Source organism: Lycium ferocissimum, chromosome 7 (assembly GCF_029784015.1).
Source record: "Lycium ferocissimum isolate CSIRO_LF1 chromosome 7, AGI_CSIRO_Lferr_CH_V1, whole genome shotgun sequence".
Lineage (NCBI taxonomy): Eukaryota > Viridiplantae > Streptophyta > Magnoliopsida > Solanales > Solanaceae > Lycium > Lycium ferocissimum.
Genome location: NC_081348.1, coordinates 57,001,990 through 57,018,798, shown reverse-complemented (window position 1 = coordinate 57,018,798; position 16,809 = coordinate 57,001,990). Strand labels below are relative to the sequence as shown.

The 16,809-nt window shown below is 39.7% G+C and overlaps 1 long non-coding RNA gene across 1 annotated transcript; it reads left to right on the top strand.

Moving 5' to 3' along the window:
• Positions 1 to 13,129: 13,129 nt before the first annotated feature.
• Positions 13,130 to 14,831, top strand: LOC132063013 (uncharacterized). The gene is made up of 2 exons (XR_009416298.1): positions 13,130 to 13,403; positions 14,551 to 14,831. It is a non-coding gene; the product is annotated as an uncharacterized LOC132063013 (long non-coding RNA).
• The last annotated feature ends 1,978 nt before the right edge of the window (positions 14,832 to 16,809 follow it).

The following is a 16,809-nucleotide window of genomic DNA, read 5'->3' as shown; positions in this document are numbered from 1 at the left end:
CCATTTCAGATGCCATAGCAGCCCGCCATTCTTTATGTTTGGAAGCTTCACTGAAACACGATGGCTCATATGTGGGAGGGGGTAATGAATTCGAGGTAGTAGCCAAATTTGAGGACGGATACATGTGCCTAATTACCATCTTATGTGAACGTTGAGGAGGGACTATGAGCCTATTGGCAATGGTTGGAGGAGGCAATGGAGCAGGAGAACGATCTGGGAATATGTCATAGCTACTTAAGTCAACAACAAGAGGTAGGCCAAGAGAAGAGGTGTTGGGAATACCTTGGAGGGATGTTGGTTCTGGAGTGGGAGCATGTGAAGACGATGTAGAAGTAGATGATGGGCTCAAACTCGGGGTGTGATCGGGACTTAAAGAGGGTGGAGAAGAGTCTCCTAAATGAGTGGTAGGATGAATCGGTGGTGGTGAAGGTGATTGAACGAGATTAGGCAGCAATGGAGGAGGATCTCCACTGGAAGAGGATTAATGAATGACTCTTGATGGAGACATAGAGACTAGAAGAGAAGCCCAAGGCGCGGTAGATGGAGACTGATTAGGTGCAGGGCCAAGGATTGATGGCTTGGCCAATAAAAAATTATGTTCATCAAAGAGAACATGTCGAGCAATATAGACTCGTCCAGTGGATTGATCCAAACAGCGATACCCAAGGTAGGTTGGGTTGTAGCCAAGAAACATATAAGGTTTACTTTAGAAATCAAACTTGTGTTTATTGTAGGGTCGGAGGTAAGGAAAGCATAGGCAACCGAAGACCTCGACAAAGAATAGTCAAGTTTGGAATAATGGACTAGTTCATACGGTGAAAAACCACGAGTTGTAACTGAAGGAAGGAGATTAATAAGAAAAACGGCGGACTCAAGTGCGTATGGCCAAAAGCGGAAGGGAATCAAACTATAGGCAAGAAGGCTGACACCGGTTTCGACTACATGGCGATGCTTTCGTTCAACTCTTCCTTGTTGCTCATGAGTATGTGGGAAAGAAACTCGATGAGCAATGCCAAGTTGATTAAGAACAGTGATAAGGATTAGAATTCCCCGCCCCAGTCGGATTGTATTGCTTTAATTTTAGTATTAAATTGTCTTTCAACAAGGGTGCGAAACTGATTAAATATTGGCATCACATCAGAGTTATGAGAATGTGGAAACCCCCATGAATAGCTCGTGTAATCATCAACAAATACTAGAAAATATTTGGGTTCATGAGAGGAAAAAACGGGCGCCGAACCCCAAACATCAACATATAACAATTGTAAAATGGAAGAACTTTTATTAATGCTCAAAGGTAAAGATAATTTGTGCGACTTGCCGAGTTGACAAGCACTACAAATAGAATTAAAACTAGAACTAGTACATGGCATTTTATGTGTCCTAATAACTTGACGAAGAATTCATTGATAAGGATGTCCTAGTCGAAAGTGCCAGCAAGATGGAGATGCCTTGATAGTATAAAGTGCTGAAGGTGAAGTAGACTTAGAAGTGGAAGATGTCTGGAGAGTGTAGAGTCCCCCATCACTCTTGCCTGAAAGTAGTGGTATCTTGGAAGCCCGATCCTTCATAACAAAATGGTAGGGGTGAAATTCAAAGAAAACGTTATTATCACGAGCAAAACGCTGGACGAAGAGCAAACGTTTAGTGATAGAGGGAACATGAAGAATATTATTTAGACAAAAGAGTCGAAAAGGGGAGGGAAAAGTGGCATTACTAGTGTGATGAATAGGGACGCTATTGCCATTACCAACATGAACCTGGGCCGGTCCTTTATAATCCTCAATCTGGTGAAACGTGGTGAGGTAAGGGGTGATATGGTGCGTCGCTCCGCTGTCAGGGAACCACTGCTGAGAGGCTGAGTTTGGAGTCGAATGTGATAGATAAGCTACTGGATTAGTAGCTTGGCTGTAACGTTGGAAGCAATTTGGGGCAGTGTGGTTATTACCATTGCAAATTTGGCACTTTTATCGCTAATCAGTGGATTGCCAAGGTTGACTATAGGTGGAAAAATTTCTGGAATTGAAGCGACCACCTCAAACACCACGACCTCGATTGGACCTTCCACGACCTCAGTTAGTGTTGTTGTTGTAGGAGCGATCAGGTTGTGCATTCTTGTGGGTCAAGTTTACTGACGGATGTTGGGCTGAATCGGATTGTTGTGGAGTAGAAATTGAAAGGTTGGATAGTGACGATTCATTGATGAACTCATGATTTAGAAGGAGGCTATGCAATTTGGCAAAAGTAACTGGTTGAGGTCGTGCCGAAACGCAAACCTTTGAATATGTAGATTTTCTGGACGGCTAGCAGCGGTCAATTCATCCGAAATCAATTTTGCCTTGTGTAGATATTGCGTGACAGTTAGATCCTCTTGCTTCAAGTTTTGAAGCTGCATATGAAGGCTCAGAATTCGAGTGTTGGAGGGAGAAGATAGTGCAGCTTCAAGCGCGTCCCAAACTTCATTCGAAGTATTTTAGTCCAATGGCAATAGGAAGTGTCTCTTCAGATAGGGAGGATGTGAGTAGGCTCAAGATCAATTGATCTTGCTGGATCCATGGTGCATAGTCGGGATTAATAATTGTCATAAAGGATCTGTCACCTGTAGTGCTGGAAACTGAGACATGGGATGCTGGACAAGGGTGGCTGCTATCGACAAATCCATGAAGATTCTGTCCACGAAGGAAAGGCAACAATTGTGTACACCAAAAAAGATAGTTTGTGGCAGTTAGTTTAATAGAGATAAAGTGGTGAGCATGGTTAAGTGATGTCGGAGAAGAGAAAAGAGAGGTAGACTGGGTAGTGGAAGATTGAGAAGTGCTCGAGGCGGCTGAAGATTGAGAAGTGCTCGAAGCGGAAGAATAGATCGTCATGGCTCGGATACCATGTAAGAACACAAGAGACAGAGGATAACTGAAGTAATGGATGTTGTTATTTTCTCACCACATCGTACCGTCTTTGCTTTTGTATGTCATTATATACAATTAGGAATTACAATTTGATATGGGGGGGGGGGGGGGGGGGGGGGGGGGGGGGGGGGGGGGGGGGGGGGGGGGGGGGGGGGGGGGGGGGGGGGGGGGGGGGGGGGGGGGGGGGGGGGGGGGGGGGGGGGGGGGGGGGGGGGGGGGGGGGGGGGGGGGGGGGGGGGGGGGGGGGGGGGGGACTATGTAGTTCCAATAACACCGGGATACAAAGTAATAGTAGCTAAAACTTATCCATGTTCGGATTGGGATGGTTTAATATACCAAATCTTGACTAATATGATATAATGCAAAAGAATCTGCGTAATTATATCTGACAACTCACCCCTACGTTTTGAGCACTTACGCTCTAATTTATGTTTTATGTCTTTGTATAAGTCAATCTTACCATTTGAAACTTGTTGACATGATTTAGGTTATGACCCGAGAGACTCGGGTGAGTTTTGGCACTATTGAACCTTGTTTGAAATTGCAGATTTTTCTTCTATCAGGTGTTACTGCAATCGCACGGTAAACAGGACGTGATCTCCGTGACGAGAAAGTCTTGCTAAGCCTTATCATGGTGAGGACACGAGATCACTATATTAGCCATCTGGGCTAACCACTGCTGTTGTTTTAGTTTGACCGCGATCCCGGTGAATTGTGACACGGTCAGTGCATTGCAATCACGGTGCCTTGAGGGAGATGCACTTCGTTAGGTTTCGTGTGGACCGTCGTTATAATGGCCGTGATTGGGGAAAGAGACCCTGGCTTGTTATAAATATCAGGTTTTGCAAAACCAGCAACTGTTTCCCTTATTTTGGACTTATAAGCTCGGATTTGGGATATTTTGGACTGGGATTTCCACATTGGTGTTGGGGAAAGCGTTCTAAATGCCTCATTTAGTTTATATCATGATTTTACTTGAAGATTAATTATTACAGCGTGAAAAATGATTTTCCACAATTTGACGAAACGTATAACTTGTACAAATCTTTTCATTCTCCATGAAGCATCCCGAAATTTAATTGATTTATTTATTCCCTGTTTACATATGGAGGAAGACAACTTATATTTACAGAAAAATCAACACACGACTTCTATATCGGCATTTACCTTTCATGATAAATTGGCTAAACTCATAAAAAACAAAAAAATAGAATTGAAGTCGGATTTATTTACAAATCAGAATTTGATGGTGACAAGGATTTAATTTTAAGACTTATAAGACCTAGAATCACAAAACCTAGAATTTGTGAGACTAATTTGATTCTAATTGAAAATCTAAGCATATAATTTAACTCGTCCGGTTATGGGTAACTCGAATTTGAAGTTGTTTTGGGTTTTTGACAAGGTGGTTCCGGGTTGATTTAGACTTTAACCATGTTTTAAACTATGAAATTGAGTCAAATTATCTTGTTTGACTCCGTTGATCATTTTATTAGATAGACTTGAGTTGTTTGGTAGATTGTAGCATGGAAAGGTTGTGTTGAAGGGTTATGCTTTACTTTGATCGGTGCATAAGTTAAGACTTTGACCTCAATAAAAAAAAATCAAATTAGAACCGCTTTACATATACAACATACATGGAATACTGTATATGTAAAGTGATAAGCATATATGCGAATAGCAGAGGTAATATATGAGATATATTATTGCTACTTTATTATGCATAACTCATTATATCTGTGAAATGATTATATGTGCATTATGTATTTGCTAATAACATCATATGCATTTGTTGCATGATAGGAGAACATTATAGACTTCATGTATGTTGATTTACATGGTTTACTTTCTTATGTCATGCATTGTGTATATTTTTATGTTGATTTTGAGTATATAATTTGCAATGGGCATGTAGAATGATGCTAAAGATGTGTGTACTCACGTTCCTATGGATATGTTGATTCATTTCTGACTTTGAGTTCATATTAATTAAAGGTGTGTTCATAATCACATTCCTGTTTGCGTATGGAATGGATCTAATCCCTCATGAGTCACTAGTATTAGTTGATTCTAGAATACAGTGCGTGTAACGACCCGCTTGGTCATTATGCGTGCTTTGACTATTCTATCCTTGCTAGTACTTTCCTCAGGCTAGAAATGAGCGGACCTAAATAATTTGGTTGTGTTGTATGTTGTGTTTTGTGACTTGTAAGTGACTCTGTGATGTGTTTTTAACTTGATTTGTTTGTTAGCTTGTGTTCATAGGGCCTTCGAAATGATTTTGAGAGACTAAATATAAAAATGTTGGAATTTCCGTGCACACTGGTTCACAATGCCTCGTTGCAGCAAAGATTCTTCGTTGCAGCGAGATCGTTGCAACGAAGACTTGGTTCGCTGCAGTGAAGGGTGGGAAAATCCCAGGGTTCGTTGCAACGAGGGACCTGTTCACTGCAACGAGACTTGAGTCACTGCAACGAAGATCACTTAAGTCTAATGATGAGTTTATTTCATGCCCACAGTTCTCATAATCCCCAAAACAGTTCCCAAGAGCATAGAGGCGAATTTCTAAGGCTAGGGCACTATTCTCTATCAAAGGTAAGTCTTAATCACTAACTATCATCGCCTAATGTTCATATTAGATTCTTTTTTCAATCAAAAGACCCTTAACGGGAATTGAAGGGTAGAACACAAACACCAAGAAAACCCTAGAATACTAATGGGTTACTGTTTATTATTGTTTAATGTTGCTTAATCATCTAAGAGAAGGGATTATCACTTCCTAGGATGAGAACTGGTTATTCAATGATGGAAATTGCTTGTTGAGACCTAGGGTTCCAATAAAATTGAGAACTTTGGCTAAAATTAGATTTGTAAGTTTGAATTGATTATAGAACCCATAAATGGAGTTAATATGATTGTTGAGACTAGAATTAAGATGAATATGTTCCTAAGGAAAGTGAACCATTGATTAAGGATAGAAGTGGAGGGGTTGTCTTCCCCAAATTGTTATTATTGAGTTAATGCTCATTTACTTACTTAGCATTATATTTTCTAAACTTTTGAACGTTCTGAGGCATTGTGGAAGGGAAAGGCTATTGCGAAGTGATTCCATTGCTCAAATCTGCTTTGAGGTAGGTTATGGTTTACTTGACTTAGACTTTGGTTAGCTGATTGTATATGTCGTAGAATTTATGGGAGAAAGCATGTCTAGATTTTCGGACATGGAGTTTGGGTGACAGTTGCTAATTGTATGATTAAATTGTGTGAAGTGATTCTCCATTGTTGAGGTTGAGAAACTTGAATTGTATCCTTGAGATCGTTGAAAGGGAGGTGTTCATATATACACTTCAGAGACGAATTGAAATAGCTACATATTATATTATCATTGAGCAGATTATTTGTGAGTCTTATTATGACTTGTGATATTTGATTATACTTCATTGGTGTTGACTTGATACGTATTCTTAAATTATTCTTGTGATATGATTATGAGGCAATTATCGATGATGATTGGGATGGGACATATACATCTCTTAAGGCACATTTGACGGGGGGTGACGATGTAGACTAGTTATGAGCTCGTGGTCCGAGGTCCGTTCCGACACGAGTGGTACATGGACACCATGGGTCCCCTGCAAGTCATGGCTATTTGGGAAAAATATTACTATTTAGCATATGTATACAGACAAGGGAGATTTTTATCATTTATTGCATTACATTTGGCCTGTCTAGCGGTGTTCTTTGTTGATGATTGGCGACTGATTTCTGAGTGAATAATGTTCGAGGATACTTGTTGTGTTTTCATGTTGGTTGTGCTTGTCTGCATATTCCATTATTTATGTATGTATGTATGATACTAATCTTAGTCGGCCTATGATACCTACCAGTACGTGTTGTTTGCACTGACCTACACTTGTTGCACTTTTTTGTGAGTGCAGATTTTGAGCCAGAGACACCTTCCAGACCTCGCATCTAGTTGAGGTTATCCGTTACCAAGATCAGAGGGTGAGCTCCTACCCGTGCCATGCCGCCTGAAGATCTTTTCTTATTTCAGATGTCTATTTTCATCCCAAACATTATGTTTATTTTAGACAGTTATTTCTTCTCTATAGACATTGTTAATTAGAGTCCTTGTACGATGATTTTCAGATTTTGGGGTTGTAATAGCTAGATTTCCGTACTTCTTGTTCATTTATATTATTTTTTAGATTATTTTATCATTTATTCACGAGTAACGTTTTATAATTGACTTAAGTAATTGGAATTGGCTTGATGATGGGCTAAAGGATTGGTTCGCCCACTATAGGACTAGTGTAGGTGCCACTCACGTCTGTCTATGACGTGACAGTGCGTGTGTGTTTAATAGATTGGACATATCATGTATTGAATAAGGTTTGAATCTTTAAGATGCATATTATCATATGTCATCTTGAAAATGCATTTGCGAGACTTGAGTATACCATTATAAGTTGTACGTGGTGTCTTGTTGCATATGTTTCATGATGTAACTATGTTATGTGCATATTATTAGTTATTGATAATAATACTTCCACGTGTTTATTTTTAAATGAGTATTTTCATATCATGATTCTCGCCATTACTTCATTTGTCACGGTCATAGTAGTTACTGAATACTTCTTGTACTCACCCCTTTTTTGTGCATTTTATATGCATATTCGGATTGGAGTACAAGTGGGGCAGGTGAATGAGATTCCAATTCCAATATTGATATTCGTACCAGTGATGAGTTACCTACCTTGTTCAAGGTGGCTCAGAGCCGTTTTATGTTCTTTTCTCTCTTTCAGAGAGTTATGTATATTATTCGACTCTTAGTAGTTCATTACTTCGTATGTATAGTACTCAATCCTTTTGTTCCGAATTGCGTTTGGTATATATTGATTGTGGTTTGCTCAACATTTAAGTTGTTGGGTTGCAATCGCACAGCTTTAATTCGTGACATTATAACACGAGTCTTTTATAATTCAACTAATGTGAGAGAAGTACATTGTCTGACTGTTGTAACAAAGCAAAGTAAAATACCGATGGCATCATATATATCGATCTTAGAGCCCGTTTGGATTGGCTTATAAGTTGCTTATAAGCTGTTTTACCTTTTTTTGAGTGTTTGGTCAAATTTTAAAGCATTTTGTGCTTAAAATAAGCCCAAAATTAATTGGGCCCGTTTGGCTTAGCTTATCAAGTAGCCTTATAAGTCGAAAACAGCTTATAAGCCAAAAAAAATAAGTTAGACTACCCAACTTATTTGTTTTTGGCTTATAAGCTGTTTCCAGCTTAAAAACTACTTTTTTAAGCCCATCCAAACAGGCTCTTAAACGAATTTACATGTGACCATATATATATATATATATATATATATATATATATATATATATATATTTTTTTTTTTTTTTTCAAACATCCGGGGCTCTTGTTCCCAACCTTGGTTGGTCTAGTAATCCATATGATCATAAGCAGCAAAGGAAAATCTCTTGAAGAATCTTCTAGTTCTTCAGTATATAACCCTATGAATTCCCAATTATTTTCACATCAAATTTGAATTGGGATGGCTAATCGGTCATGACTGGTACCTTTTAGTAAAATGTTAGTTTACTGTCGCATGCGATTCCATCATCATGCTCATATTTGTGTTGTACAAACAAGAGTAAAGCAGGGCTCTTTCCAGTTATATTTATTACTTGCTATGAGTGTATAAATATGAAGATACTAAATCTTCCCACCATTTATAGTCTCAAAATGCCCACTTTGGCGGATACCTTTGAACTTAATATGTTCATTTAAGATTTAATAAAATACCTAAATTTCCGTGGAGCCCTCCCTTACCAAGGTTGGCTATAGCGTTCACCGGAGTATCTTTCCAAGATTATGCGGTATGGGCTATTAGGGATGAGCATTGTTGGTGAAGGCATCGATGACGTTCTCTATACGTGACATGAATGTATTTTGTCCGGTTATCATACCCGCCATAGCCTGCTCAAGCTCAGGGCCTTTCTTTCAGTACGTCCTCGCTATTCTGGAATGAGGTTATCGACCCCTTCATGTAACATACTGATATCAGTAATATCCATCATTGCTCTTACTCAAGTCGTCAAAAGTTTGATCTACACCCGAATGTCTGACACGATGTCGAGATCCAACTCGTGGGTCGAGCGAGCACCACGCTAACCCTCCTGGTGGGAAAACCCTTCCCTTAACTTATTTTATTTAAAAAAAACATGCGAAAAATAAGGTAAATCATAAGAAGCCTTGATATATATATATATATATAGGGTACTAAATAAGTGCGGAAATACAAAACATAACCCCAATAGATCTGGTCTGAAACACAGTACAAGAACCACTATCATAAACAAGTCTAATGAATACTAAGTCTCAAAAATACATAAATGTAGTTGTCTATGAAACCAAAGTATACAAATAAGCAAGGAGGGGATTCTGGGCTGCGAATCTGGCAATGCTCACCTCGGAATTGTTACGCCTTTCGTTTTCGTCGTAAGAAAGTCCATGGCTTCCTAGTGGTTAATACCCTTAGTATAGAGATCTGTACCCGAGTTTTTGAGATGTTAAGCGCCTTATCTCACGTATACCGAAGTGCCCAAACATGTTCCTTGCAATACGATAGGATTAGAAGTTAAACGAATCGAATCGACGCGAGTCAGAGCAACTCACGAAAACCTGCAGAAATAAGTCTTCTTTGACGGGCCATCGACATATCGACAAGCCGTCATTGTACGCCGTCTATGTGCGGTAGCCCCTGAAGTTTCAGGTGGAGATCGACGGAGCACATTGACGGGCCGTCGACCCTCCCGTCAACCCGCACCGCTGGAACTTTCTTGTTCCACTTATATATATGAGGCCTCACATTTTAATTCCTTATTTTCATTCCCAAAATCAAAGGAAAATCTAAGATATTTCCTCTCAATATTTCCCATCCAATTAGGGGAGTTTTAGCAAGATCCGAGCCCCGTGAACCCGAGCTAGTGGAAGAAAAGTTGTTCCTAGGGTTCCATTGAAGTTGTTGAGTTTGAGAGTTGGAGTTGAAGTTTGATTTTTGGAGTTCTAGTCCTTTCAAGGTATGTATATGATTCCTACCTTTGTGTTTGAGTTAACTATCAAGAGTTTTAGTAGTTTAAGTTGGTGTTGTGGAGACATAACCTAGTTTGTTGATACAGTTGCCATGTGGGCTGATTTTAATTAGATTTTTGGAGAGATTATTACTTGTTGATGTTGCCATATGATGTTGTTGTTGATGTTATTGTGGATGTTTGGGTTGAATTGGTAATTGAGGGATTGTTAAGTTTACAAAGGAGATGTGTCTGAAATTCGTTAAGTTCCTTTCGTATTTGAATTGGATAGTAAGTGATGTAAATGGTCTAATTGTGGCCTATGTTATCTTGATTGCAGACTTACGAGTTCGAGAAATAGATGTTGGATGATTAGGTACGTTTCGAGGTATGTTAAGGCTATCCCTTTTATTCTTTTGGCATGATCTTTATCATATGAACGAACAAAGTAAGCGAGCGAGTTCCAAAGACTCTACTCCTAGATGGTATAGGATTCATCGTATCCTTGATTTCCTATGTTTTATGTCTATAGCTTCGAGAGATCTTATGTTGCCCAGAGTAGTTTAGAGTATTCTTTTCTGAGTCTCTCATGCATTTATTTACATGTATGTATTTTCTCACACCGCGCCGCGCTATAGTCGACCAGGCAGGCACATAGATGTGCACACCACTACAGTGGGCAGCTTATGAGATGACCCCAGACGCGGGTTGACATGAGATATGGATCGGGTTGTACATTCCACAACATCAGCAGATATACTATATATATATACATATGATTTTTAAAAGAGAGCATGCATATCATCCACCGCAGAGGCAGTATCAGTATTGAGTTTAGCATTCATGTTTCAGATACTTTTCATGATTCTTATGTACATGTTGTTCTTACGTCTTACATACTCGGTACATTACTCGTACTAACTCCCCTATTGCTCGGGGGCTGCATTCATGCCCGCAGGTTCAAGTAGACAGGCAGGCGGTCCAACTCAGTAGGATCCCCACCTAGCGAGAGTCAGTGCGCTCTACTTGGTTCAGAGCTGCAAGCTATTTTTGGTATGCTATTTTTGATATGTGTATATATATGGGTATGACAGGGCCCTATCCCGTCCTTTCTACAGCTTTGCATTCTATTAGAGGCCTGTAGACAGTTGTATGTAGTTGGGATATTGAGTAGCCTTGTCGGCTCTTATTCTTTTGTTAGACAGCATATGTGGCAGCCTAGTCGGCTTGCACGGTTGTTTTTAGTATATATATATTCACAGGTAGTTGTAAGTTCTTGATGCATGGTTCATGATATTGTTCTTGCAAAAATTAGTATAGTTCAGTTATAAGTCTTATACGGGCCACCCTGTCATTCAGTAAAATCCAGGTACAGTTATAAGGGCGTCTGGTTAATAGAGGTCATGCAATCATCGTGACTCATCGGTTTGGGTCGTGACAGAAGTGGTATCAGAGCAATTCCGTCCTAGGGTTGTCTACAGGACATGTCTAGTAGAGTCTTGTTTATAGGTGTGTTGTGCACCACACTACACTTATAGATAGGAGGCTATCAGACATTTAGGATGTTGTCATTCTTTCTCTCTTAGATCGTGCCATAGAGCCGTGTGTTAAGAGTTCACCTTCTAATAATTTGATCTGATTTCAGCGATTCCTCGAAAGAAAGCTACAACTGCCCAAAAGAGCAAGAGCATGACCAGTGAGGCTACTAGCTGTACTCAGCGGACTACCAGGGCTGGGGGCGAGTCACACAGTGAGACCTCATCTCAGACTTCGCAGACCCCACCTCCAGCACCTGTCCAGAGCCTTTAGTCCCTCAACCATATGCACCGGGTCAGGATATGCGGGATGCTATACGGTTGTTGACTAGATTGGTAGCCGCTTAGGCTCAGTGTCAGGGAGTTGGTGTTGATCAGGCAGACCGAGCTAGTAGTGCGAGGGGTAAGAATTTTCTTGGTTTAGATCCCACAGAGTTCTCCGTGTCGAAGCAGAATATGGACCCCCAGGACTTTATTGATAGCATGCAAAGGACTTTGAGGGTCACGCATGCTAATGAGGTTGAGTCAGTGGAGTTGGCTTCTTATAGGCTCTATGATGTTGCAGTGCAGTGGTACTAGGCATGGGTGCTATATAGGGGAGAGAATGGCCCTCTATCTATCTAGCAAGATGCACGGTGGATAGACTAACGAGGGCATGAAGAATACGATGTTTCAATAAGTAAGAAATAGCATTGGATGATCCTAATTGAGATTTCGAAGGCATTCGAGGTAATAGAAGAAAGTTTGCCAAGAAAGGCAAGGCATACGTTATGTATCGGAAAGGATTTATGAGTAACGAATTAATGATGACTTAATGATGTTTTGGAGAAGAGCTATAACGTCCCTTAGATTGTTAATGAGGTGTTAAACAAGTGTTAAGAAGGTTCCATAAGGATTGGAGATCAAACGAGTCGACGAGAACGAAATCGGAATAGCTGGGCATTATACGGCCCAACATACTGGCCGTATAAATTATACTGGCTATATGTTAGGCCGTATATTTAGCCCAGATTGGCCGCATTCATTGGACCAAATCTACGGCCAGACATACGGTCAGTATAATTTATACGGACCGTATGTTGGTCCGTAGAAACAAGACGGGACAGATTGTGTATTATTAATAAGGGGATCAAGTTCATTTCATTTCATATCCCCTTCACTCCCCTTCTCTCTAGAACTCTCTAGAACATTTCTCCACACTTCACCTACAAGGATCCAAGAGAGAGTAAGGATCAACTTCATCAAACCAAGGAAATCAAGTGTAAGAAACTCATTAGAGTTCATCCAAGTCAAGAAATTCCATTGGAAAGGAACTAGGGTTTTGGCTCAAGTGAAGTCTTTCCACTCAAGGCTCATTCCCACACTATCTAAGGTAAGTTTTATGATCATTCCATGTTGTTTAAGATATTGAGAGGTTGAAAGACTTAGATTATGAAAGGAGATAGAAAATGGGTTATAAAGATGAGAATAATGAGATTTTGAGTAGTAGCTTGGGATGAGTCATGATTCTTGATATATTGTGATTATGATTATGCTATAAATGATATTAAGGACATGGGATAAGCATTATATGTGAGAAAACATACTAGTATACTACGACCATGATTATGGATGAATTGAAGTGAAATTGTGGAATGTGGGTAATGTAGATGAATGAAGATTGTTGGTTATAATGTTGTGAATGTTATTACAGACGTTTGGGAATTGATATATGATATGAGGAAAGTTGTATAAACTAAGGAAATGCTGCCCAATTTTCTCTAGCTTTAGTAAGCACGTTCATATAATCGATTAGCTAATGTTAATGCGAATTCTCTTGAAGGTAGAAATGTGAGCATTGAAGGAGAACAATCAAGCGATGGAATTGTTAAACGAAAGAGGTATGTAAGGCTAGTCCCTTCTTTCTAAGGCATGACTCCTATGGCATGAATCCTCCTATCTTTCCATGATTTTCCTACATATCGGAAATTATGAGTCTACGATTATAAAGAGCTTCATACAAGATAAAGAAAAGAGATACGTTACGAGCATGACAATACTGATGATGAATCTAAGTCTAGAAGTCCTAAAGCTCATGATATGACATTCCTACGAAGCTAATGATCCTTATATGATTCCTATGATATTATTTTCCCTACCTCTCCATGACTTTCTTACATTCCGGGAACTATGAGTCAACGTTGATAAAGAGCTTCTTATGAGATAAAGATGAGAAATATGTCATGAATACGATAATAATGATGATAAGTCTAAGCTAGAGATTCTAAAGCAAGATATGATGTCCATGAAGTTAATGATCCTATTTACGATCCCTTGATGTTGTTCATGGTGTACACTCACCTTAAAATGGTAGTCCTTTCAAGGTGAGATATGATGATTATGATCACTCCATAATGTAATCGGGGGTTCACGACCTTACGTCACCCCGACATAGCTATAGTTGCCTTCAAGTTCTAATGTATGTTTTAACGATAAATGTATGATGATGCTAAGTTTATGATAAGGTTACGATAAGCTTATGATAAGGTCATGATGATAATGATAAGTCTATGATGAGCACATGATGATACGATTTTACCATAAGATGGCCGATGACCGCGACATGATGATACGATTCCACCGTGCCTAAATGGTCGGGCATGTCACCGCGAAGGCGGGCTGCATACGATTCCACCGTGCCTAGATGGCCGGGCATGTCACCGCTAAGGCGGGCTGCTTATGATTACACCGAGCCTAGAGGGCCGGGCATGACACCACTAGTGGGCGGCGTATGATGGTTACCCGGACGCGGGTTAACGATGATGGTATATATACGATATGGTGATGTATGTGCTATGACGATATATGTACTACGATTATATATGTTATATGTATGAAATGCATCCACTCTTAAAGGTTAAGCAGGTTATGTCTTCATCTTATGTCTTATGATTTCTCTATTATGTTCATTTCATTCATGCCTTACATACTCAGTACAATGTTCGTACTGACGTCCGTTTTCTTTGGACGCTGTGTTCATGCCCACAGGTAAACAGGGAGGAGATCCAGACTCGTAGGAGCTGTTAGCTGGCCTTGAGAGCACTCCATTATTCCGGAGGTGCCATTGCTTATTGTTTTGTGTATATGTATTTTTGGCACGGCGGGGTCCTGTCCCGTCCCTATGTCTAGCACTCTAGTAGAGGCTCGTAGATACGTATGTGTGGGTAGTATGGTCTCACGATGTCCTTATTGTATGTATATTATTTTGATAGCCGAAGGGCTTATGTATATAAAGGTAATTATGTTCAAAGTGAAAAATGGTTTTCCTATGATTTGAGTATAAGATTAATGAATGAACGAACTTGATGTGTACGATGGGTAATGGTATGAGCGGTGCTCGGTGGTTAGCCCGGGTACCCGTCATGGCCCCTAGTCGGGTCATGACAAAAGTGGTATCAGAGCAGTTCAGTCCTAGGAAGTGTCTACGAGCCGTGTCTAGTAGAGTCTTGTTTATGGTGTGTTGCGCGCCACATCTATAAACAGGAGGCTACAGGGCATTTAGGATGGTTACTCTTCTTTCATCTCTAAGATCGTGCGATAGAGCTAAGCCATAGGAAATGAGATTCCTTATACTAACCCTTGATTGCAGCAGAAGAACGGTATTGACAGAAGAAAGTGATTGATGACATTGAAAGTTACGGAGGTAAGCCCCTTCGTTGAGGCTACGTTATCGGAATATGTATTTATATGATAATGGATTGGTTGTCATAGAGGTAAGTCGGTGTAAGTACAACAGAGGAATTGACTAAAGGTATCTCTTGATGATAAGTTCAGTTATAAGTTTGTGAACTAAACAAATTGAATGAATCAGAACAAAGGTAAGCGACGGTACGAAAGATGTGTGTCGAGTAAGGTAAGAATATTGAGGTATGATTGAAATGTAAAGCCAAAGGATGAAAGGGAAAGTAAATAGGAAGGGATAACAGGGCAGATCGCTAAAGGATCAGGTACATCTCGAAGTGTGATATATGAGGTAAGTTTCGACATCTTTGTGCTTTTACTTGAAAGTGGGAGCCCTGTGTGGCTGAGATATGTCATACATATATATTGGCCCTGTGAGGCATTTTTGGTATTTGCTGCGTGCAGGTTTTGGGATAGTAAGAAATATAGAGGAAACTCCGCCGAAATTTTCCTAGAATCTAAAGGAGATAAGATATAAGCTTGTAATATGTCCTAACGGGAAAAGATGTTGTGCAAAAAGTAATGGCAGGACGAGATTAAGTTAGGAGTATCGTTAACAACTACAAGAGATGAGTTAAATACTATTGAATTGATAGTAACGGTAATTATAAGATCGACATTGATACGGTAAAGAGAAATGCTAGAGTAAATTAGGGAGACTGGTAGTGCTAAAACACGGCATAGGAGAGGAATGGTAACTCCAATAGAGTGCGATACTGGAGTATTGATTGGATGGATAAGCACGAGTAAGATACGATAAGTCTATTAGCAAAATAAAGTAACAACATGACTGAGGCAGGGGTATGAAATACGAAGGGGTATAACGAATGTGAATCCATTGGTAAAACAACTTATATGGTAAGTGTAATAGGGCTGATTAGAAAGAGTAACAGGTTGAGTATGCTTACTTCGCAAGGTTTATTCTATTTTACGAGCAGACTTGCGAACGAGGTAAAGAAGTGGCACTCTATAGCGTTGATTATGATCAAGATATAATGAGAGCGTGGCAAGAACTGTAATACAATGTAAGTAAAGTATAGTGAGGAAACGACTAAAGATGTGACATGTTCTATATGAATAAAGAATGAATGCAAGTGTGAAACCAGTTAAGCGAGCCATGGGGCGAGAGATAAGAAAGCTTATAAGACCTTGTTAGAAAAATCCAAAGATAGAGGTTTCGCAATGACAAAATGATAGCAAGCAAACTTGAAAAAGGAATCAGAGAAATGTGATATGGCAAAGTAGTAGTAGTTTGTGATTTGTATAATCGAGAGCATGAGTGATATCTTTAGCTGGATGTAAAAGACCAAGACTACAGAAAGATGAATAACGAAATAGGACGATTGTTAGGAAAAGGATCAACACAATAAGGATGAGAGGGGATGATCAGAATGAACAGAATAAGTTTTGGAAGCGAAGAATGGATTGTACAAAGGTAGTATATTCTAAAGGACAAAGCGGTACTAAGTTAAGAATAGGGTTCCTCGTGCGAAGAATAAAGGATTGATTATAAAACGGGAGGAAATAAGATAAATTGAGGAGGAAGGAATGTAAAGGAATAAGAAT